Here is a 23,514-nt window from a genome sequence, read left to right on the forward strand (position 1 = left end):
TATTATCCGATGCAGATAACTTTTTTGATGTATATCAATCATTTTCATTTGTAAAGTGGATGGATTTTATATATCTAGATCTAGCGGCTGCGAGAAAAATCTTTAAAGCTTCAAGATGGGATTTTAAAACATCTTTATAGATGAAAAAAAGCAAAAGTTTAACCTTCAAGGAAAATAAAAGAGAACATGAACTCTATACTTGAACACACACAATACAAAAAAAAAAAAAAAAGACTGAGCCTGGGATTGCAAATGTATGACCTTGACATCCATTGTTCAGGCAGCAGAAAAAAAGGATTATTTTCACCTGACTTGGTAGACGAGGCAGCCCAATGCATCAGATGATTCCTAAATCCATCCCCATCCACAGCATGGCCAGGGACCCTGAAACCCATTATTAGAAATACCTCATTCATTTATTCATTTGTCAATTCTCTCTCTCATCTACTCTCTCCACTCATTTATTCATCTACAAATCTCTTCTCAAGCAGTTACCCTGTGCCAAACCCTGTGCTATCTGTCGAGAGCTCAGAAATTATTGGCAGCCCTGTTACAGATGTCTGCTTTACAGACAGAGAGACAGACATGCACACATAATCATAAAATCAAATGTTTTATCTAAAATATGCTATGTTGATGCTTTTGAATTGTGACGCTGGAGAAGACTGTTGAGAGTCCCTTGGACAGCAAGGAGATCAAACCAGTCAATCCTAAGGGAAATCAGTCCTGAGTCTTCACTGGAAGGACTGATGCTGAAGCTGAAGCTCCAATACTTTGGCCACCTGATGTAAAGAGCCAACTCATTGGAAAAGACCTTGATGCTGGAAAAGAGTGAAAGCAAAAGGAGAAGGGGGCAGCAGAGGATGAGATGGTTACATAGCATCACCGATTCAATGGACATGAGTTTGAGCAAACCCTGGGAGATAGTGGAGGACAGAGAAGCCTGGCATGCTACAGTCCCTAAGGTTACAAAGAGCCGGACACGACTTAGCAACTGAACGACAGCAACACTGAGCTACAAAAGCAGTAAAAAAGTAAGACTCAATTCAAAGACATACATGTGTCTTGAGGTGCAATGAGCATTCATAGAATCAAAAAGGCTTCACATTGCCTAGGGATATTAGAGAAGGCTTGGGGGCCAGGGGTGGTGGTTTCTGAGCTGTAATGGTAAGACCAGCAGACCAGGAAAAGAAAGGATCATGGATATTTTTGTCTCCCGGTAAAAACCAAATTATATAAGAGGAATAAGCCAGGCATCTTAATTACCCATTCATGTATTTGCTTCCATAATTCTTTAGTTTACCTAGTTGCTTTGCAGGTCAAGGCTGTGAAAGTGTAACACACCAGACAAGCAGATTTTATAAAAGGTTGGAATGGAAAAGGTTTAAAGCATCACCAGTTCCAAACTTGTCTTTTACAGATCAGCAATTTCAGGTCCAGAGAGATCTGCCCAAGACCACGCAGCAAATTAAGACCTAGAACCTGGGTTTTTCTAATGCTCTAAATGCCTCCCACTACAAAGGCAGATCACAATTATATGCAGAGCCTTCACACACTGGATAAAGCAGGTATTCACCCTCCATTTTGCAGACAAGGAAACAAAGTGTCTAAAGGACAGGAAGCAACTTGCCCCGAATCACACAGCAGAAGTTCTAGGCAAAAGCAGCGCTGCTAGAACCCCAGTGCCCGGACGCGGGCTCCAGAGTGCTCCTGGTTATGCCATGCTGCCGCCTAGGGGCGAGAGCTCAGAGCAAGGCCCCCAGAGGGAGGCAGGCTGTCTGGGCGAGGGCACAGAGGGGAAGGAAGGATGCTGGAAGCCGACTCAAAGGCTCCTTTCATCCACCGCTCAGTCTCGCTGGGGACCGCCTCCTGCTGCTGCGCGCACACTAAAACTTCCTGCACATCTCTCCAGAGGGGACTGTTAGAAGTTACACAATCTAATGTTGCTAAACTAAAATCCAGACTGGAAATAGGTGCGGCTTGCAGAAGGATCATTTTCCATCCTCCTCATGATGAGCATATGGAGCGAGGAAGGCATATCCCTTTGAAATAGTTTTGGCAGCAACCTGTGGGTTTTCACAAGGAATCTGTGAATCTTTTAAGAGAGTAGACAACGAGATGTCGACCCTGCAGGTACCATTCCTGCCCAAAAATTAAAAAAAAAAAAAAAAATCAGGTACAAGGAAGCCGAGGTGCAGCTAATCACCTGCCCCACCCCATTTGTTATTGATCATTTTTATGTGACATTTTACATTGTAAGTCTAACTGTTGGTAGCAATCATCCGTTTGAATGATGCATTGTCACAGAGCAGATGGAGACAATGGAGGAACCCAACCGCGGGCCAATAGCGCCGCCTAGTGGTGAACTAGAAGACGAATCCTTCATCTCCCCATGAGCAGAGACTCAGAAAGCACAAGAGACCGACCTCATTTTAGATGGGAAACCGAATGCTAGAGAAAGGCCTGCTGCTTCCCAGATCTAACAATTTCACTAACATATTCACATTCCTGCTATGTGCCCGACACCAAGCCACGCTTCATAGAATCTATTATGAGTAGAACTCTGCCTCTGTCTCATGGGGAAAGAGCCATATGACACAAAGGATTCAACAGGATCTGATAGCAGCTAGAAAAAGAGAGGGTGCAGAGCCTGGCAGCTTGTAATCAGGTCAATTCATCTTTAGCAATCCTGCCCCCCTTTTGCCACATATTCAAAATTATTTTCTCTCTCTGGCAATTCTGGGGAGTAAATTATATCCATCAGAATAATTCTTGACAGAGCCAGTTTTAATTGTCTGAAGCCGTTGTTCTTAGCTTCCCTAAATCCACATACTTAGAGTCTGGTGAAGTCTGTGCATTGTGCTCCCAGAAAGTGCACCAGTGTAGGCAGCAGCATGCTATATGCACGTCAGTCTTGAATTTTTCCTCCAAGAACCCAACTAAGAGTTCCTGATGTCAAGAATCTTCCATCCTGATTACTTGGAAATTTGTGCTTTAGAGCAAAGTGGTAACTCTTTCTACCTTAGGGAACTATGTCATTGACTTAAATGCAAGTCATCAGTGAAAGAAGAGAAATTATGGAGGGCCCAAAACATATGCAAAAAAAACCAAAAACAAACCTCTACAAGTTGACAAAGTGCACAGAAATATAACCTGTAGCCCTTCCCATTGAGAGTTTGGACACCCAGATGTTCAGGGCCCAGGCTTTGGGTTCACATGCTGGCTTCAGCCTCAGGACAATCACCTGACCTCTCTGAGCCTCAGTTTCCTCATCTGTCCAATGGGAGTAATGACTGTGAGTTCCTTACACAGCACTGGTGGGCAGACAGTAAAGAACCTGCCTGCAATGCAGGAGACTTGGGTTCGGTCCCTGGGTCAGGAAGATCCTCTGGAGGAGGAAGTAGCAACCCACTCCAGGATTCTTGCCTGGAAGATTCCATGCACAGAGGAGCCTGGCAGGGGTCATAAAGAGTCATACATGACTGAGGAACATACATACTAGTATGTATGTACACATATGCACACATACAGCACTAGTTAGAATTAATATAAATCAGTGACTGACAGATACCAAGAACACAAACATTGGCTTTTATTATCAACAGTATAATTAGGTTGAAATAATTCATTAATCCATCCAGTGAAAATTTAGCTATTACCCACTGTTTACCCAGGTGACAAGTACTAAGTACTGGGAACAGATTTGGTTAAATGCATGGTTATGTAGCCAGTTTCAAAGTTTCACCCAAGGACAGTCACCAAAGGCATCTTCCAGTAGCTTACTGGGTTTCTTCCATGTCTTGGTTATTGCAAATAGTGCTGCAATGAACAGTGGGGTACATGTATCTTTTTGAATTGTGGTTTTCTCAGGATATATGCCCAGCGGTGGGATTATATGGTAGTTTTATTCCTAGTTTTCTAAGGAACCTCCATATTGTTTTCCATGCATGCTAAGTCACTTCAATCCTGTCCAACTCCTTGTAACCCCAGGAACTGTAGTGCCCCCAAGCCCCTCTGTCCATGGGATTCTCCAAGCAAGAATACTGGAGTGGGTTGTCATGCCTTCCTTCAGAGGATCTTCTCGACCCAGGGATTGAACACACGTCTCTTACTTTTCCCGCTTTGGCAGGCAGGGTCTTTACCACTAGCACCACCCGGGAATCCCTGTTGTTTTCCACAGTGGCTGTATCAATTTACATTCCCACCAACTGTACAGGTGATTTCCTTAACTCCACATCCTCTCCAGCATTTATTATATGTAGACTTTTTAATGATGACCATTTTGGCCAGTGGGGTTGAGGGGCGTGGTACCTCATGGTAGGTTTTTTTTTCCTTGTGGTTTTCAAAAGGTTAGTTTCCTGACCAAGGATGGAATCCGGACCCTCAGCAAGGGAAGCACAGAGTCCTAACCACTGGACCACAGGGAAATTCCCTCAAGGTAGTTCTGATCTGATTTGCATTTCTCTAATTACCAGCAGTGTTGAGCGTCTTTTTTATGTGCCTGTTATTGACCCACTGTTTTTCCAGGCGTTCCCATAGCAAACAGCAGCGCACAGGTCCGCCTGGACAGCACCTCACCTCGGCTATACCATGTAACGCTCATTTTCTGTATCAGCATTGCTTTTTCAGCTTCTTGTGGGGCCACATTTGAAGACAAAGTCAGCCATCCTGTGTGTGTACAGACCTGGAAGATGCACATGGGGTTCCCTGTGTAGACCCTTCGTGTGTGGGAGGTGAGAGCCGATAATGAAGACTCTCATTCTATTCTCTCAGGCGAAAATTCCAGAATGCATTCAATAGAGTTCTCCTGAGGGTCCTCAGCGAAACTGAGCTCCAGGTGTCTACAGCCTCAGCCAGCTCAGTTGCGCACGTGCTTTCTTTCCTCTCCTTCCCTGATTCCCTCTTCTAAATTCCCCCTCTGCTTCCTCAGGGTCACTTTTCTAAAGAAACCACACAAACACATGCTCAGATCAGGTTCTGTGGTGGGAGAAAGTCTAAGGCCAAAGAAAACTTTCAAATGATGATGAACAGGTGGTCCTGAGTCAGTGTATTATTATCTTCCATTGAAAAGATCTTCTGGGGTACTTGTCATCATTCAAAGGCCTGGTTATTGCTGGGGATTTCTGTGCCAGGTTCTAAGCTCCTCTGTTCCCCCAGTACAAGCAGTCTGCAGGAGACCATGAGCAGACATGACGAAGGAGGAGACAGAAAAGGCACATTAATTCTGCTCCCTCTGCCCAGGGCATCTGTAAGCAGTGGCCCTTTCCTACGTCACTAGCCTGGAGTAGCCTCTAGCCCCTGCTCATGCAAAACTCAGCCTCCTAATAACCTCAGCAGCAGCCCCCAACGGGCCTTTCGCCTGCGTTCCCTAACCTGCATAATGCTGTACCCTATGCAAAACCTTGATGGGTCAAAGTGAAAAAAATTGTCAGTTTACCTTACCGTAATGTTGAATGTGAATCTGATCAAACTTCTAGTTCTATTACCAGCTTATAGTAAATATAGAAGACAAAGAAATATGTTATATCCATCAAATCGAGAACATGGAAAAATCTAGAAGATAATTGACCTAGTTTCTTTAATAAGAAGTTGACAAGTAAGAGAGAGCAAAGGAGTGAGAGACTGAGAGAAATTATCTGAGATTAAATGAAGCTTAGAAACTCATCAAATAAATACAATATATGGACATATTCAAACCAAAGCGATTGTGAAGAGTTTTTTGTCAATCAGGGAAATTTGAAACCTGTCTATTTGATGACATTAAGGAGTCATTTTTAAGTGTTAGGAGTAATGATGGTGCCATTATTATATTTTTTTAAAGACTTTGTTATACATACTGAGTCACTTGTAGATGAACTAATGTGATGTCTGGGATTTACTTTAATATATCCCAGCATGGGGTGAAAAACACAAAGAGGGATGGAGTGCAGATAAATGAGATTGACAAAATCGTGATAATCGGTGCGGTTGATTGATGGATCCATGGGAGTTCATTATACGTCTCTCTCAGCTGTCACACAGGTTTAGAGATTTTCCATATTTAAAAAAAAGGGGGGGAATCATAAGGGGGAGGGAGAAAGGGATAGAGCAATAAAGAGAGACTGAGAAAATTGCCATTTTAAAACTAATAGGAAATTCCCTGACAGTCCAGTGGTCAGGACTCCACAGTTTCACTGTACAGGGTGTGGGTTCAAGTCCTAGTCGGGGAACTAAGATCCCACAAGCCCTGTGGCACAGCCTATATATATAAAATTTATACATACACAAAAATTTTATATGTGTGTATATATATATATGCGTGAAAAGTGAAAGTTGCTCAGTCGTGTCCAACTCTTTGTGACCCCATGGAATACACAGTCCATGGAATTCTCCAGGCCAGAATACTGGAGTGGGTAGCCATTCCCTTCTCCAGGGAACCTTCCCAACCCAGGGATCAAACCCAGGTTTCCCACACTGCAGGCGGATTCTTTACCAGCTGAGCCACCAAGAAGGCCCGAGAATGATGGCTGGTGGGTAGCCTATCCCTTCTCCAGTGGATCTTCCCACCCAGGCCCAGAGCATCACAAAGAGTCGGACAGGACTGAAGCGACTTGGCACACAAGCTCAGAGATCTGTCACAAGGTGGGGACGGTGGAGGTGGAGACCTTCCTGGCTGGTAAATGACAAGGATATGACTGGACATTCATAGCTGGGTTCCTGTCTTTCTTCCTCTCCAGAGTGAACCGCCCCAGGAACACACTCAAGCTTTTGAACCAGATTTTTAATTCGTAGGGGAATCACTGAAGGATTTTAAACCAAGAAAGGAGGGTTGAACATCTTCTCTTTCTCTCTTGCCTTCAGTCCTTTGCATCTTCTGCATCTTCCCTTCCCAGGAATTGAACCAGGGTCTCCTGCATTGCAGGAGGATTCTTTACTAACTGAGTTGCCAGGGAAATACTTATATATATGCATGTATATATAAACATATACATATTTTTATATGTGTATATTTTTTTGTCTTTTAGCTTAGAAATAATACAACCTAAGCTCAGTCATGTCTGACTGGTAGTGACCCCATGGACTGCAGCCTACCAGGCTCCTCCATTCATGGGATTTTCCAGGCAAGAGTACTGGAGTGGGGTGCCATTTCCTTCCCCAGGGGATCTTCCCAACCCAGGGATTGAACCCGGGTCTCCCACATTGTAGATAGATGCTTTACCGTCTGAGCCACCATATACATATGTATGTGTATATACATATATATAATTATTTGGCTTCCCTGGTAGCTCAGATGGTTATGCGTCTGTCTGCAATGCATCTTCGATCCCTGGATTGGGAAGATCCCCTGGAGAAGGAAATGGCAGCCCACTCCAGTATTCTGTATACATATATATGTGTTTTGGGGGCTCCCCGGGTAGCTCAGCTGGTAAAGAATTCCCCTGCAATGCAGGAGACCTGGGAGGCTTGGGTTCAATCCCTGGGTTGGGAAGATCCCCTGGAGAAGGGAATGGCTACCCACTCCAGTATTCTGGCCTGGAGAATCCCATGGACAGAGGAGCCTGGCAGGCTACAGTCTATGGGGTCACTACGAGTCAGACGCGACTGAGCAACTTTCACTTTCATACATATATACTATTGTATACATATGTAATTACATATAATTGTATACACATAATTTATGTGTATATAAAAACATATGTAAACATATAAATATATACATAGAAATTATGTTAGAATGTTTATAGAATATAAATGCAATTACAATTATGGCGTATAATATAATTTCTATGTATATAAAACAAAACAGAAATAGACTCACAGATAGAACAAATTAGGGGTTACTGGTGGGGAGAGGGCTGGAGGAGGGGCAAGATGGGAGGAGGGGATTAAGATGTTCAAACAACTAAATACAAAATTCAAAACCACAATGCACAGCCCAGGGTATACAGCCAGGGTTTCATAGTAACTTTAAACTGATTATAATCTATATCAAATCAAATCACTAAGCTGTACACTTGAAACTAATACTGTAAAAAAAAAAAAAAGAAAGAAACTAATACTGTAAATCAGTGATACGTCAATTAAGCAAACATGAATCTTTAAATAAAACTAGAAGAAATTTAGTTGTTGCTTCTCCAAAGATGGCATCTTGATAGTACTGGTAATAGCAAACCGCCACCAAATGATAGCAGCAATAATAATAATAACAATCACGACGGTGGCGCCTGTGCTAAGGTGGGACCAACACCCCGTAGATGCTGAAAGAAACTGGGCGTGAGGAGCCAGGCTGCTCCGGTGGCTGTCCTCATCAGCAAAAGTGTCGAATCTCTTCCGGTCCTGGACCTCACTGTCCTTAAAGGGTTGTCTGGGAGAGGTGTCTGTGTACCCTCTTCACGTCAATCTCTGTAGAAGACGAGGGAATACAGATGACGGCAGGAAGGCAGTGGTTATAGAGGGCTTCTGGAGGACCTCTGAGCTTCCCAGGTGGCATGAGTCGTAAAGAACCCACCTGCCAATGCAGGAGACGTAAGAGACACAGGTTCGATCCCTGCATTGGGAGGATCCCCCGGAGGAGGGCATAACAACTCACTCCAGTGTTCTTGCCTAGAGAATCCCACGGACAGAGGAGCCAGAGGGGCTATGATCCAGAGTCGGACACGACTGAAGCGACTTGGTACACAAGCTCAGAGATCTGTCACAAGGTGGGGACGGTGGAGGTGGAGACCTTCCCGGCTGGTGAATGACAAGGACATGACTGGATCCTCAGAGTTGGGTTCCTGTCTGATTTCCTCTCTAGACTGAACTGCCCCAAGAAACACGCTTAAGGTTTTGAACCAGATTTTGATGACACAGGGAGTCACTGAAGGATTTTAAGCAAAGAAATAAGAGCTGTGTATCTTTTCTTTCTCTCTTGCCGTCGGCACTTTGCATCTTCTCTTCCTTCTGCCTGGAATGCTCATCCTCGAACTCTCCACCTCTTCTCCCAACTTCCACTCATTCCTTAGGAGCCAGATGAGGTGCCGCTCCCTCCAGGAAGCCTTCTCTGACCATTATCAGCACTTAAAATCTACACTGTGCCCTAAGTCCATGTTCACTAGTCTCCCCACGAGGCTATGAATCCATGAGAACTGGGACCACTTGCCCTGTGAGTCCTTGAAGCCTAAGCCTTAGCTCCATGACACATCACAGTGCTTCATTAATCATCTTAGTATGAATTACTGAGTTGACTCTGTAATATCCCAACAACGTGTACCAGGATGGAGCTGGGTCAAAGGTCCTATACCAAGAAGGGTGGACAGGAGGTGATGAGGGGGGCAAAGCAAGCAGAGCGCCTCCACCAGCAGGCGCTCCATCAACATCCACCGAGTTGGAGTCTGACTTCCCTTCTTTCGGTTTCTGCTCCAAGAATCCACCACAAGCTTCTTCCTCAAAGAAGACGCCCTTGAACTGGCATCCATTTTTGTTGTTGTTTAGTCAGTAAGTTGGGTATGACTCTTTGCAGCCCCATGGGCTGCAGCCTGCTAGGCTTCTTTGCCCATAGGATGACCCAGGCAAGAATACTGCTGTGGGTTGTCATTCCCTTCTCCAGGGGATCTTTCCAACCCAGGGATTGAACCCAAGTCTCCCAGGTCTCCTGCATTGCAGGGGAATTCTTTACCAGCTGAGCTACCAGGGAAGCCCCAAAACATATATATATGTATACAGAATACTGGAGTGGGTTGCCATTTCCTTCTCCAGGGGATCTTCCAGGACCAGGGATCGAACCCGCGTCTCTTGCTTCGCCTGCACTGCAGGGGGATTCTTTACCACTGTGCCCCCTGGGAAGACCTGGCATCCGTTACACCTATGAGAATCTTCTGGCGTTTGGAAAATAGATGGTGATGGAACATGATTTTGCTGTCAAGGGACAGTCTGGTGGTGACAGGGATACACTGCGGTGGGTGGATAACTTCCCAGTCCACTTTTTCACCCCGTTTGTGATCCATTCATTCATCCAAAAAGTGTTTACTAAGAGGTACCATGCGTCTGGTTTCCCAAGTGGTGTAGTGGTAAAGAATCTGCCTGTCAATATAGGAGACGCAAGAGATGCAGGTTCAGTACCTGGATTGAGAAGTTCCCCTGGCATAGGAAATGGCAGCCTTCTCCAGTATTCTAGCCTGGAAAATTCCATGGACAGAGAAGCCTGGCAGGCTACAGTCCATGAGGTTGCAAAGCGTCAGACATGACTAAGTATGCTTGCACCATGCCCCTGGCACGATTCTAAATTCTGGAGATAGATCAGGGAACAAAACAGGCAAAAATCCCCACCCCGTGGACCTAACACCTGGTGGAATAGACATGAAATATGAAGTGTTAGTTGTTCAGTCATGTCCAACCCTCTGCGACCCCATGGGCTGTAAGCTGCCAGGCTCCTCTGTCCATGGGATTCTGCAGGCAAGAACCCTGGAGTGGGTTGCCATTCCCTTCTCCAGGGAATCTTCCTAACCCAGGGATCGAACCCCAACTTCCTGCATTGCAGGCAGATTCTTTACCAACTGAGCCACCAGGGAAGCCTCTCTCTTTCATAGCACCTGCATCATTTCCCTTAATCATACGTCTTTATATCTCCCCTGAATTCCGAGATACTCAAGAGCAGACTCTGTTTTATCCATCCCTGGATACCCAACCCTGGACGCACTATATGCTCAGTAAATGTTCTTCAGAGACATCTCAGATATCTGCCTTATTCTGAGTTGTTTGAAATGTAAATGAAATTATTTTGAGCCCCACATCGGGACAATCTCCCCCAAGAATTTGAGAGAAGAGACAAGACAGAAAAATGGGAGAAGGGTGGCTTTTATTTTCTTCTTGTCCCTGTGTTAAATCCTCTTGCCCCATTCAGAACCCTGGACCCTTCTTGCCTTGTATTCCACACGAAGAAACCTTCTAGCAGAAGGCCTGGGGGTTTCTTGCAGGACGTTTGAATATGTGAGGAAAGAAGAAAGCGGTGATTGGGCCAGCACAATGCAAATAACTCAGATAAACTGCTCCTGAAATGGCTTGGGAGGATGGTGTCCGCAGAGACGGTGGAGGGGGGAGGGAGCACCTCCAAAAATCCACTCCTCCAGAAACACAACAATCTGCGGAACATTTGCTTAAGAAAAAAAAAAAGGCTTAATCTGGTTCTTTTTTTTAAAAAAATAAACCATGTGGCATCTTAACTTGCTTGTTCTCCTCCTTCTTCTCCAGCTCCACAACAGGCTTGACAACCACAACCCTAAGTCACAGTGGAACCCAGCAGCCCATGTGCCACTGGAGTGGGGCAGAGAACTATACATCAATGAAAATTTTAGATTAAACATACGTAAAAAAAAGAAGTGTTTATACCCTTTTGTGTAAATAGCGTCACACACACACCCCTCTTGAAGGTACAAGTGGCCACCTTTGCTTTGGTTCTAATTCATGTTCTTCCCCTCTCTCAAACACAGAGAGACTCAATTTGATTCTCCGCCTTCCAGAAGCTTCTGTTGTGGCTGGGAAGACAAAGAAAGGCTCACAGGTACAAATGCAGGGCAAGTTGAAAAGCCCAGTGTATAGTTTCTCAACCGGTAAGTAAAAAAGGCATGGATGAGTAATAAGGACGGGGTAGGCAAAAGCAGAGACATTACTTTGCTGACAAAGGTTCGTCTAGTCAAAGCTATGGTTTTTCCATTAGTCATGTATGGATGTGAGTTGTACTATAAAGAAAGCTGAGTGCCAAAGAATTGATGCTTTTGAACTGTGGTGTTGGAGAAGACTCTTGAGAGTCCCTGGGACTGCAAGGAGATCCAACCAGTCCTTTCTAAAGGAGATCAGTCCTGAATATTCATTGGAAGGACTGATGTTGAAGCTGAAGCTCCAATACTCTGGCCACCTAATGCAAAGAGCTGACTCATTGGAAAAGACCCTGATGCTGGGAAAGATTGAAGGCAAGAGGAGAAGGGGACGACAGAGGATGAGATGGTTGGATGGCATCACTGACTTGATGGACATGAGTTTGAGCAAGCTCTGGGAGTTGGTGAAGGACAGGGAAGCCTGGCGTGCTGCAGTCCATGGGGTCAGTCTGACATGACTGAGCAACTGAACTGAACTGAAGTAGAAGTTATTGCCAATGGAAATATAGGAGAACATCATGAAAGAGACGAAGCTGGCCAGGTCTGCAAGTGCTGGGTGCATGAGTTTGAAGCACAATAAATACATTTATTACTAAGCAAACAGAGTAGAGAACAATCGGACGTTTTCTTCGGAGACCAGCGGGATTGTCATTTCACTTTACACCACCAGAGGGCACTATAACATGCGTTGGGATTTATGGAAGAAAGTTGGTTTTGGTTTTTCCTTACCAGGTCCAGTTGTCAGCAAGGTCTTTGTAAGTTTATAGCTGCTAGTACTCTTGCCTGGAAAATCCCATGGACAGAGGAGCCTGGGAGGCTGCCGTCTATGGGGTCGCACAGAGTCGGACATGACTGAAGTGACTTAGCAGCAGCTGCTGGGAAAAACTTGGCTAGTTCTGAGCATTGCTAATGCCCCTCCCCATAAGAAGGTGTTAGCTGAAATGTGAGGCTGTAACATTTGTAAGAAGGGATAACAGGAATTTTTTCCAAATTTGACCTCAATGTGCTCCCTGGTGTGTGCGTGCTCAGTCGGGTCTGACTCTGCGTGACCCCATGGATTGTAGCCCACCAGGCTCCTCTGTCCATGGGATTCTCCAGGCAAGATACTTGAGTGGGTAGCCATTTCTTCCTCAGGGGATCTTCCCACCCAGGGATCAAACCTGCATCTCCTGTGTCTCCTGCATTGCAGGCAGATTCTTTTACCGCTGAGCCACCAGGGAAGCCAAGAGGATCCAGAACACCTGGGCCAAGCACCTTCTTCTTTCTGCTGAGATGGCCCTCCCCCAAACCTTTCTCCTCCTCATCTCCAAGGACCACCTTCTCTCTGAGTCCCCAACATCGGACAAACATCGTGGTTCTGTTAGTATTGATTCCATTGGATTCTAAGGATTCTAAGGATTCATGTTATTTTAATTAAGGTTTCTTAACAGTCAGAGAGATTCAAGGGACTAGATCTGATAGACAGAGTGCCTGAAGAGCTATGGACGGAGGTTTGTGACATTGTATAAGAGGCAGTGATCAAGACCATCCCCAAGAAAAAGAAATGCAAAAAGGCAAAATGGTTGTCTGAGGAGGCCTTACAAATAGCTGAGAAAAGAAGAGAAGTGAAAGGCAAAGGAAAAAAGGAAAGATATACCCATTTGAATGCAGAGTTCCAAAGAATAGCAAGGAGAGATAAGAAAACCTTCCTCAGAGATCAATGCAAAGAAATAGAGGAAAACAACAGAATGGGAAAGACTAGAGATCTCTTCAAGAAAATTAGAGATACCAAGGGAACATTTCATGCAAAGATGGGCTCAATAAAGGACAGAAATGGTATGGACCTAACAGAAGCAAAAGATATTAAGAAGAGGTGGCAAGACTACACAGAAAAACTATACAAAAAAAGATTTTCATGACCCAGATAACCACAATGACGTAATCACTCACCTAGAGCCAGACATCCTGGAATGCGAAGTCAAGTGGGCTTTAGGAAGCATCACTACGAACAAAGCTAGTGGAGGTGATGAAATTCCAATTGAGCTATTTCAAATCCTCAAAGATGACACTGTGAAAGTGCTGCACTCAATAGCCAGCAAATTTGGAAAACTCAGCAGGGGCCACAGGAACGGAAAAGGTCAGTTTTCATTCCAATCCCAAAGAAAGGCAATGCCAAAGAATGTTCAAACTACCACACAATTGCACTCATCTCACACACTAGCAAAGTAATATTCAAAATTCTCAAGCCAGGCTTCAACAGTACATGAACCGTGAACTTCCAGATGTTCAAGCTGGATTTAGAAAAGACAGAGGAACCAGAGATCAAATTGCCAACATCTGTTGGATCATCGAAAAAGCAAGAGCATTCCAGAAAAACATGCACTTCTGCTTTACCAACTATGCCAAAGCCTTTGACTGTGTGGATCACAACGAACTGTGGAAAAATCTTAAAAAGATGGGAATACCAGACCACCTTACCTGCCTCCTGAGAAATCTGTTTGCAGGTCAAGAAGCAACAGTTAGAACTGGACATGGAACAACAGACTGGTTCCAAATTGGGAAAGGAGTATGTCAAAGCTGTATAGTGTAACCCTGCTTATTTAACTTAAATGCAGAGTACATCATGCGAAATGCTGGTCAGGATGAAGCACTAGCTGGAATCAAGATTGCCGGGAGAAATATCAATAACCTCAGATATGCAGATGACACCACCCTTATGGCAGAAAGTGAAGAAGAACTAAAGAGTCTCTTGATGAAAGTGAAAGAGGAGAGTGAAAAAGTTGATTTAAAGCTCAACATTCAGAAAACTAAGATCGTGACATCTGGTCCCATCATGACAAATAGATGAGGAAACAGTGACTACTTTATTTCGGGGGCCTCCAATATCACTGCAGATGGTGACTGCAGCCATGAAACTAAAAGGCGCTTGCTCCTTGGAAGAACAGTTATGACCAACCTAGACAGCATATTAAAAAGCAGAAACATTACTTTGCCAACAAAGGTCCATCTAGTCAAAGCTATGGTTTTTCCAGTGGTCATGTATGGATATGAGAGTTGGGCTATAAAGAAAGCTGAGCACCAAAGAATTGATGCTTTTGAACGGTGGAGTTGGAGAAGACTCCTGAGAGTCCCTTGGACTGCAAGGAGATCCAACCAGTCCATCCTAAAGGAAATAAGTCCTGAATATTCATTGGAAGGATTGTTGCTGAAGCTGAAACTCCAATACTTTGGCCACCTGATGCGAAGAGCTGACTCATTGGAAAAGACCCTGATGCTGGGAAAGATTGAAGGCAGGAGGAGAAGGGGACGACAGAGGATGAGATGACTGGATGGCATCACCAACTCAATGGACATGAGGTTGAGTAAACTCCGGGAGTTGGTGAAGGACAGGGAGGCCTGACATGCTGCAGTCCATGGGGTCGCAAAGAGTCGGACACGACTGACCGACTGAACTGAACTGAACTGAACAGAGAACTACGCAGTTTCTTGTTTGTCTTGGGCGCATCTCGTGAAAGACCTCTGTCCTATACCCTTCACAGAAGCTGACTTTTAACCTCTGCCACCCAGCCCTGGGCTGACAGCTTCCCTGTGTCCCATAGCAGGGGCTGCTGGAGGCCAGGGTGTGCCCCAGGCCACTCTGTATCCTTGGTGCCAAGCAAAGTGCTGGGCCACGATCGGATGAACAGGAGGATGAATGGAATAGCCATTCTCATTGTGTGACCCGAGCTCCAACCACTGGGCCACACTACTGGCCTGGGAGGCTTCCACGGGCACCCTAGCAGAGGGGCCAGTGTCCGCAAAATGCCAGCATCTTATCTGACCCAGTCCCTGCAGTGTTCACGGCCTCCATGGCTTCCTCATGCACTTAAATGAAATCCCAGCTCCTCGCTGTGACCTTCGAGGCCCTGCAGCCCCATCTCCCCGACCCATCTCCCCGCCACACTCTCCACCCCTCCCCCTACTCCACCCCCGGTCCATACACGCCCATCCTGCCCCCACGGTGGGGCTCTGGCCCACATGCAGGTTCCTCTCCCTGGAAAGGCCTTCCTTCTTTCTGTTGTTGTTGTTGAATGGTATACTTTAATTAAGAGCAACAGAGTAACAGCATCTTAACTATACAGCTGAACTAACAAAATTTGATATTTACGCTATTAAAACCTAAAATCCAGGTCAATCATTGAAAATAAAATTAGACACACACAGAAATCAAAAACATAACTTAGAAAATGCGAGTAGCTACACAGAGAAAAGAAGGCATTAGGTCCCCTGGATTATCTTTCTTGAGCTAATTGTGTTGAATAAACATAGGTCTCTTGATTAAACCCGGGATGGTTTTGGCATTTGCGGGGGATCAAAGAGGGAACTGGGCTTCCGTGGTAGCTCAGAGGTAAGGAATCCACCTGCAATGCTGGAGACAACTGGTTCGATTCCTGGGTTGGGAATATCCCCTGGAGAAGGGATAGGCTACCCACTTCAGTATTCTGGCCTGGAGAATTACATGGACCGCATAGTCCATGGGTCACAGAGTCGGACACGACTGAGCAACTTTCACTTCACTTAAAGAGGGAATTGGGTCCGTTAGGTAACATGAGGATGGCTGCAGCCACTCACAGGTGAGCCCTATCCTAAAGACTATGGGAGCCCTTCCTTCTGGTCACCCCATGGCTGGCTCCATTTCGACTTTAAGATCTCAGTTTGGGGGAATTCCCTGGTGGTCCAGTGTGTAGGACTCCAGGCTTTCACTGCTGAGGGCCCAAGCCCAATCTCTGGTCCGGGAACTAAGACCCTGCAAGCCACTCGATTTCAGTTTCAATGTCACTTCTTGGAAAGGCCACACCTGGTTGCTGCTGCTGCTGCTGCTGCTGCTAAGTCGCTTCAGTCGTGTCCGACTCTGTGTGACCCCAGAGACAGCAGCCCACCAGGCTCCCCCATCCCTGGGATTCTCCAGGCAAGAACACTGGAGTGGGTTGCCATTTCCTTCTCTAATGCATGAAAGTGAAAAGTGAAAGTGAAGTCGCTCAGTCCTGTCCAACTCTTAGCGACCCCATGGACTGCAGCCTACCAGGCTCCTCCATCCATGGGATTTTCCAGGCAAGAGTACTGGAGTGGGGTGCCATTGCCTTCTCTGCCGCACCTGGTTATCCAACTCAAAACCCACACCCATCGCCCATGAGCCAGCTGTAGCTCCCTGTAGAGCGCTCACCCGGGTTTCTATGTGCTGACTTATTGTCTGATGCCCCAGGTAAACGGCAGGATCCTAAAGGCCAGGTGCTTCCCAGTGACAAAGAAATAGCCTGCTAATGCAGGGGGCATAAGAGATGCAGGTTCAATCCCTGGGTCGGGAAGATCCCCAGAGGAAGAAATGGCTGGAGAATCCCCACGGACAGAGGAGCCTAGCGGGCTACAGTCCAAAAGGTAGCAAAGGATTGGACACAACTGAAGTGACTGAGCAGGCGCATGCAAAGGCCAGGACACCCCCAGAGCCCAGCTCAGAGCAAGCTCCCAGACGCCAAGCCGATGCTTCCGCGATGAAGCCCACAGCTAGTCCTGGGCCAGACGCTTTGCATTCTCACCGCAGACCCTGCCCTTCAGCGGGAGTAGGGTGAGTTCACACAGAGGAAGAAGGTCAAGGCTGAAGAAGAAGTGAGCCTGCAAACTTATGGTTACCAAAGGGGAAAGGTTTAGGGATAAATTAGGAGGCTGGCATTAACATATACCCACTATTATGTATAAAATAGGTAACCAACAAGGACCTACCATATAGCACAGGGAACTCAACTCAATATTACATAATAACCTGTAAGGGAAAAGAATCTGAAAAAGAATACATATGGCTATAGGTGTATGAAGTGAAGTGAAAATCACTCAGTCGTGTCCGACTCTTCACGACCCCATGGACTATACAGTCCACGGAATTCTCCAGGCCAGAATACTGAAATGGAGAGCCTTTCCTTTCTCCGGGGGATCTTTCCAACCCAGGGATTGATTGCATAATTGTAAATCAATTATATATTATAAATCAATTATATTGTAAATCATTTTAATTATATAAAAATGTAAATTATATATTATAAATTATAATTATTGCATATTGTAAAAGTGAAAATTATATTGCTAATCAATTATATGTTGTAAATTATATATTATAAATCAATTCTATATTGTAAATCAATAAATTGTAAATTGATTGTATAACTGTAAATCAATTACACTTCAATTAAAAATTTTTTTAAAAAAGGAGTCTGGAGAAAAGTACAAGTTCACCAAACAGGGATCTGGGATTTAAGAGCCAGAAAAGGTGCCACTTACAGCTCTGGGAGTTGTCTGGCTTCCCAAGATGAGCAAGAGACAGAAACAAAGAGCGTTAGGAACGTGAATGCGGGTTCCAGAGAGTGTGGGTTTGAATCTGGCTCCTCTTCTTACTAAGAGATGACCTTGGGCAAGTCACCTCATTGCCTTGTGCCTCAGTTTTCTTATCTGTAAAATGGAGATGAAAGAAGTATGAAAGTGTCAGTCACTCAGTGTCTGATTCTTTGCAACCCCATAGACTAGCCAGCCAGGCTCCTCTGTCTATGGAATTCTCCAGGCAAGAATACTGGAGTGGGTAGCTGTTCCCTCCTCCAGGGGATCTTCCCAACCCACAGGATCAAACCCCAGTCTCCTGCATTGCAGGCAGATTCTTTACCATCTGAGCCACCAGGGAAGCCCCCAAATGGGGTTGATAATCATAATATCTACATCACCAGGTTCTGATGAACTTAAAGTACCTAATGCTTTTAAAGCATCAGCGTCCAGCATGTTGATCAGTGGTGTCTCTCTGGTCTCCGATGAAAACTAAGGGCTCCTTGATCAAGGGGTCTGCCTATGCACATAGAGGCACTGGGTTCTGTTTGCACGAGCTTCTGTTTCTCTTTGCGTCCTTACCTTTAACAAAGCCGTTTGCAAGTCCCCTTATTTTCCAAAAGGAGCCGCTTCACAAGAGTGGGCTGGACCCATATGCAAGAGACGCAGCTCTGCAAAAAATTAAAATAGACGCCTTTCCCTTTAGGTTATTTCTGCTTCCCCACCGCCTTGTGAGTGGCATCACTCCATCCTGAGGCGCCCTGGAAAAGCTCTCTCTCCGCAGGAATGTAATGGATGTCCCGTGCAACTGCCAATACTGCAGCCGATTTCGCGGGGAAATTGCCTCTATCCATCACAGCAGCCCGGAGCCAGATGCGCATTTGCTGGGAAGACCCCAGGCCAGCCTCTCCCGAGGGTCTTCTCAGAGGTAGCGAAAAGAAAGCCGCTGCTGCAACAAAATAAAATGAGAGAAACAAGGAAGGAAATGAAAGCCACTGGAATCAGTAGCTGTTCCCCCTCCAGGTAGACTCCGTGCTCACCATCACCAAACCCGGGACCAGAGAGAGACTTGGCATCCCCAAAAATGAATTTCCCAACCCCCTCCTCCAGAGGGCGTGCTGGAAGTGGAGACCTGGGTCAGTTTGGAAGGCTGTGCAACAGTGGCTGAGTGGGTGGCTGTCCCCAAGGGCAGCCTCCTTCCTGCAGGGAAACCCACAGGTCGGTCCCTCTCATCCATCAGCTCCATGCCTGCCAAGTGAGCAAGGCACACGTCCCCTACTCCTCCAGGATCCATGCAGGCATTTCCCCTGGGGTGACCGAGCCCAGGTCTTCTTGAACCGAGCAGATGGCTGGCAGAGAGGCAGCACCTAAGCTGACCTCCATGGGGCTGTCTGACCTGCAGGAGCACAGAGGATGCTGCCCTGAGCCTCCCAGCCTTGGGGTCTCCCTGAGCTCACAGCCAGCTGAAGGCTGAGGCTCTGAGACGCTGTGGAGAGCACCCGAGGTCACAGGCAGAAGAAGGGGTGAGGACTGGGTTGGAAGCCAGGTCCTGGGGACCCCGCCACCTCCCTGCGCTCTGGCCTCCACATCTGCAACTGGATTTCTGTCCGTGCAGCCAGGAGAACAGCAAGGATGGGGGTAACATGGAGACATCTGACCCAGGCCTCCCACCCCTTCTTGTGAGTTCTCCAGCAAGTCTTTCCTGCTCAGCCACTTGAAGAGAACAAACACTTCTGTTCGCGCCGGCTGATCACCGGCCAGAGTTTGTCCTCCCTGGAGAAGACGCTCCGGGCTGTCTCTGTGTTCCCACGACCCCACTCAGGGTTCAGACACGGCGAACACACAGTCAGGGCTTCTGGGGCTGAACTGAATTTGCTGGGCCTACCATAAGTGGGGAGGGGGCTTCCCTGATGGCTCAGACAGTAAAGAATCTGCCTGCAATGTGAGAGACCCAGGTTCTATCCCTGGGTCGGGAAGATCCCCTGGAGAAGGGAATGGTTACACACTCCAGGATTCTGGCCTGGAGAATCCCATGGACAGAGGAGCCTGGCAGGCTACGGTCCATGGGGTCTCAGAAAGTCGGACATGACTGAATGACTAACACACACACACACACACCATGAGTGGGGAAGGTGATGAGGTTGAAAGCTCTGCTGAGACACATAATAATAAAACCCAGGAGGCTTCCCTGGTGGGCCAGTGGTTAAGTCTCTTCGCATCCAATGTAGGGGGTATGGGTTCAACTCCTGGTTGAGAACTTCAGATCCCACATGCCACGCTGCGCAATGAGGCCAGAAATAAAAAGATAAATAAAAGAATTTTTTTTTAAAAGGTGGCTGCTTACTAATTATACACAATAGAAAGACTTTTTTAAAAAATAAGTAAAGAAATAAAGCCCAGGTCTCTTCAAGCCCGACAGAAAAATGAAAATATGAATTCAAGGAAGGTGCTGGTCCCAAAGCCCCTGCTCTTGACTCCCTTGGGCTGCAGCTTGGGACACATTTTCTCTCTTTCCTTTGGGAAGGAGACAAGCAATTTGCAGTTTGGCTGGAATCAGGGGCTTCTCCACTTACTTGCTTATCTGGATGGAAAATTCGGAACAAAGCTGCCAGGCACCTGTGAGCCACCTCTGCAACAACTTGAGAACACAAGTGATGGAAGCCTTCCAGATGTGAATACCCACAACTGGGTATTGATGATGAAAGCCCGCCGAGCGCTTCCTGCCATTACCAGCAAAACCCCAGGAAGACGAGGAGAGGTGTTCACGCTTTTCTCCCTCATGCACGACCTCAGCTTCATTCAGGAAGCTCTTTGGGGCTCCTCGTCCAAGCCAGGGTCCAGACTGAGTGCCGTGGGGGAATGCAGAGGCTGGGTTACAGCCTGAAGGGCAAGTGCTGGAAGCTACTGCTTGGGGATAGATTCCAGCCCTGGCGGCTCAATGGTAAAGAATCCACCTGCAATGCAGGGGATGCTGGTTTGAGCCCTGGTTGAGGAACTAAGATCCCACACGCCTCAGGGCAGCTAAGTCCATTTGCTGTAGCTACTACAACCAGGGAAATCACACGAAGCAACGAAGATCCCCAGTGCTGCAACTGAGACGCAGTGCAGCCAGATAAAGAAAGACTTTTAAATAACGATAACAGTCGTTGAGAACAACAGAACACACAGTGTGATGAACCGTACGCAGTGTGTAAAACAGTTAGCACAGAATGTTCGGAATTACTCAGGCAGCATTTTACAAATAACAAAATATGTGGGATGCACTCCACCCCCTTCTCTGGATGGAACATAAAAGCTCCAGCTGAACATGAAGACGGGAACTTCATGCTGTCCTGCTTCTGCCCGCGTCCTTTACTGAGAAGGCATGACCCGAAGGATTGCTCTCTGAAAATGGAGCTGTCTGGGGCAGCACTGCAGCGAGGCATGTATGTTAGGGACACTCAGACAGTAAATGATCTGTAAATTCAGATCCTTTGAGGTTATTTGGTCCAGCATGAGCCACAATTATCTCATCATGTTGCTGTTTAGTTGCTAAGTCATGTCTGACTCTTTGCAACCCCAAGGACTATAGCCCGCCAGGCTCCTCTATCCATGGAATTTCCCAGGCAAGAATACTGGAGTGGGTTGCCATTTCCTTCTCCAGGGGATCTTCCCAACCCAGGGATGGAACCTGCAGCTCCCGCCTGGTTTCCTGCACTGCAGGCCGCTTCTTTTACTGCTGGGCCACCAGAGCAGCCCATTAAATGGGCATAAGCATACCTAAGTCACAGAGCTGTAGAGAGAATTCTAGGAAATATACTGAAAGCACTCAACACGTAGACCTTCTCAATAAGTGAAAATTAATCTTCCTCTCTGTTAGTGGAGAAGCCTTCCAGGGGCCGACTCTGCTTACCTTTGTGGAGTCAGAAATCTGATTTTTGTCAGTCCGTGGAGAGTTTAAACCACATACGCTGGGATGGAAGCATAAATCAAAATGCCAGTTTATTCATATACGTCGAGAAATCACTGCCATGGTGTATTAGTTTCCTCTTGCTGCTGTAACACATTGAGTGGCTTAAAACAACAGAAATTTATTATCCTACAGTTCAGTAGGCCAGAAGTCTGGCCCCCAACTCACTGGGCTAAAATCAAGCTGTCGGCGGGCTACGTTCCCACGGAGACTCCAGGAGAGACTCTGCTTCCCTGCCTTTTCCAGCTCCTAGAGGCGGCTGCACTCATTGCCGTGCCGCCCTCTGCCTCCATCTGCAAAGCCGGCGGCACTGGCTGAATCCCCCTCACATCTCCTCACTCTGACCTCAGGCTGCTGCCACCTGCCTCTTTAAGGTCTTTAAGGACCCCTGTGATCTCATGCCCACCCAGATGACCCAGGATAATCCCCCTCTTCTAAGACCAGTTTAACTCCATCTGCAACCTCAGTTTGCATTTGCCATGTAACATAACTTAGTCACGGGTTCTAAGAATTGGAACATGAATATCTTGGGGGGAGAGCCTTATTCTGCCTACCACACATGAGAACAGGAATACTTGAGTCCAAGAGAAGCAACTAAAATGTCCATCAACAGAGGAATGGATAAAGAGGATGTGGTATGTACATAGAGTAGAATATTACTCAGTCACAAAACGGGATGAAATTGGGTCATTTGTAGAGAGGCGGATGGACCTAGAGAGTATCACATCGAGTGAAGTAAGTCAGAAAGAGAAAAATAAATATCGTATATTAACGCACGTATGTGCATTAACAACAATCTAGAAAAATAATAATAATCTAGAAAAATGGTACAGACGATCTCATTTGCGAAATAGAAAGAGCCACAGACAGAGAGAGCGAATGTATGGACATCAGCTGGGGAGATGTGAGGGTGGACGGAACTGGGAGATTGGGACGGACATACACAGACTACTACATATAGAATAGATAACTAATGAGAACCTACTGTGTAGCTCAGGGGATTCTACTCCATGCCTTGTGGTGACCAAAAGGGGAAAGAAATCCAAAAAAGAGGGGATATATTTGTATGTATAGCTGATTCACTTTGCTGTACAATAGAAACTAACACAACATTATAAAGCAACTATTAATAAACTCGAATAAAAATTAATTTCAAAAAAAAAAGAATACTTGAGTTCATATAACCAATACATTATTTCCCTGTATATAGGTCTATGAAGGAGGTTTGGTGAGCACGGAAGTGGAGCCACAACAGTGTCAGACTTACACAGTCCAGCATGTCCCCCTCCACCATGGACAGGGGTCAATGAATAGACCCAGGTATGACTCCTTCCCTGCTGAGAGGTGGGCTGGTCCTGACAATATTTGGCTCCGTGACTGTTTTCCATACCTCCAAGGCTGAGTAAACACCACCACAACCTTCTGATGGACACACTTTTCCTTTAGGGGATGGTACTGAGGTCTGCAAAATCGCTGCAGACAGCAACTGCTGCCATGAAATTAAAAGACACTTGTTTCTTGGAAGAAAAGCTCTGATGAACCTAGACAGTGTATTAAAAAGCAGAGATACTGCTTTGCCAACAAAGATCTGTGTAGTCAAATCTTTGATTTTTTCCAGTACTCATGTATAGA

At 46.2% G+C, this 23,514-nt stretch overlaps 1 long non-coding RNA gene across 1 annotated transcript; it reads right to left on the minus strand.

The window, feature by feature from the left end:
* Positions 1 to 15,574: 15,574 nt before the first annotated feature.
* Positions 15,575 to 23,296, minus strand: LOC133260311 (uncharacterized). The gene is made up of 3 exons (XR_009740742.1): positions 20,507 to 23,296; positions 18,516 to 18,882; positions 15,575 to 18,068 (listed from the first exon to the last, which is right to left on the minus strand). It is a non-coding gene; the product is annotated as an uncharacterized LOC133260311 (long non-coding RNA).
* Positions 23,297 to 23,514: the final 218 nt, after the last annotated feature.

This window comes from Bos javanicus, chromosome 14 (assembly GCF_032452875.1).
Source record: "Bos javanicus breed banteng chromosome 14, ARS-OSU_banteng_1.0, whole genome shotgun sequence".
Classification (NCBI taxonomy): domain Eukaryota; kingdom Metazoa; phylum Chordata; class Mammalia; order Artiodactyla; family Bovidae; genus Bos; species Bos javanicus.